Source organism: Synchiropus splendidus, chromosome 3, assembly GCF_027744825.2.
Source record: "Synchiropus splendidus isolate RoL2022-P1 chromosome 3, RoL_Sspl_1.0, whole genome shotgun sequence".
Classification (NCBI taxonomy): domain Eukaryota; kingdom Metazoa; phylum Chordata; class Actinopteri; order Syngnathiformes; family Callionymidae; genus Synchiropus; species Synchiropus splendidus.
Window position 1 is genome coordinate 6617478 of NC_071336.1, and position 2130 is coordinate 6619607.

General features: G+C 40.0%; 1 long non-coding RNA gene across 1 annotated transcript; it reads left to right on the forward strand.

The window, feature by feature from the left end:
* The first annotated feature begins 434 nt into the window (after positions 1-434).
* On the forward strand, positions 435-1430 carry LOC128755234 (uncharacterized). Its single transcript, XR_008414090.1, has 2 exons — positions 435-589; positions 984-1430. It is a non-coding gene; the product is annotated as an uncharacterized LOC128755234 (long non-coding RNA).
* The last annotated feature ends 700 nt before the right edge of the window (positions 1431-2130 follow it).

Below are 2130 nucleotides of genomic sequence, written 5' to 3' on the forward strand. Positions count from 1 at the left end.
ACAAACACACAGAAGGAACAATGGAAAAACTTTCAGAGTGGAAACTCCCTTTTCAATCAGTTACCAAGGTTTCAAATGCTATCGAGATAAGTTTTCAGGTAAAAAATTACGGTCGACTGCTGTCATAAATGTTATTTATTTATTGACCGACTTGACTTGACCCGTTAAAGCAAAAAGTTGATTGATAAAGTAGATTTTATTTTATTTTGCAGTATTGTATAGTCCAAGTTGATGTGTTCTGGATGGTAGTCTAATTTGTTGCAGCGGGTTTATAATTCCAGGAAACCATGTTCGTTCCACCTTCACCTGAAGAGAATTTAAAATCATTTCACCGACGGTTTCAGATAAACCACGTGACTTCAGATGCCTTACAGAGGAGGCGGTCTGTCAATAAAAAGCCAGATAATAAATAAGAAGCAAAGCGAAGTGTGTCATCTCACCTGAAGAGCGAGCAGCATGGCGCCTCAGTTGTTTGTCAGCGGACCCCGAGGGGAGAGTTTGGTCCTCGACGTGTGTCACAATGACGAGCAGTTCAGGAAAATGTCCGTTGAGGATCTGAAAAAGACACTTAAAAAGGAACTGAAATTGAGTAAGTTCGACTTCTTTTCTTCCCTTTCTAGCCAGATTGTTTCACCTAACTGCTTTTTGTACCCTTATGCGCTCATATGCGTCTCTCAGCAATGTGACCAAAGCCCATTTGCATTTTGATGTAGACATGTATTTAAAGCTGTCATTATTTCCTGTTTTAGACGTCTGATGAAACAATTATTATTATTATTGTTATTATTATGTATGCCATGCCTGATTGTTGATTTCAGTTCTGCTCTGATATAAAGATTTATCATAGCATTCACATTATTGTTCTTGGCGTCAGCCATCATCAACATTCATCTTATTACTATTATTATTAATGATAATAATCATAATAATAATAATAACAATAAACAATGGCCTAATTTCAATGATGTTCTGTCTCTTTTTAGCCAGTGAGTTCCGTGTTTGCCATCAGAACAAGAAATTGACAGAGACTGCAATGCTGTCTGAACATGGGCTCCGACACATGTCCACCATCCAAGTCCTGCTGCTGCTGCCTGGTGGACACCTGTGATGCATCTGCTGTCAACGCTGCAGCAAAAGCTTCATCTGGGCTCATTCAATGCTTGAGCTGATCGCTTGTGATAAATATAGCAATCAGACTTTTCTCCTCCTCCATGAATTTGATGTAAATGTGCCAAACTACACTGAATGACAGCACTAACTTGGGCAGCTTGGTACTTTGTCCCTTACAGACAATCGAATCATTGCCCGCTGTCTGGGAAATAGCTTGGTGTGCTTTCACAAAGCATGAGCGAACAGGTTTCGGACATATTTCTGTACGATGAGTGACCATGAGTGCACCATCAATGAAAAACAATAAAGCCTGAAACACATGTGAATATGTTTTTTTTTATATTCAGAAATAGATCATCATAAATCATAGGATAAGAATAGAGCAGGGATGTCATATTGATGTCAGCATTGCAGACTGACCTGTTGCACCAGCCAGATTCAAGTGACTCACAGCATTTTTTTTTTTTTTTTACTTTACTTTCATTATGATTCCAACATCTCCACAAGAAGACTTGCACATCATGTCTAGTCTTCTTCTTTTGGCATTTCCAAAAGAGCAGAGTATTGGAGCCTACCCCTCTCGCCCCCCAACTCTTCGTCTCTCTCAAACCAGACCTCAAAAAGTGTTTTTTAATTAACATTTTTAATAAACCTCTCAAAAGACTCTCCATTTAATTTTGAACACCGAAACATTGGCTGCAACAAGAGGAAATGTGGGGCTCCTCTACACATGCATGACTCCGACTGAACCTGTTTAATTTCCCAACAACCATACACACAAGGTTGGGGTCTTTCGGGTCGTAGCATTTCTCCTCAGCAGCGGTCTTGTGCTGGGCAGCGGTAGCTGGTGTAGAATTCCAGGAGCCCATTTTGTTCGACCTCAGTTCGACAATCGATCAACCAGGAGATTGACGTCTTTAAAAAATCTAGCAGATGTTTCAGAGAATCACCTGATGTTTTTCACCACGTCATACAGATGACATCGGAGGAAGAGGACTGAAGACAATTTCAGTTAAGTCT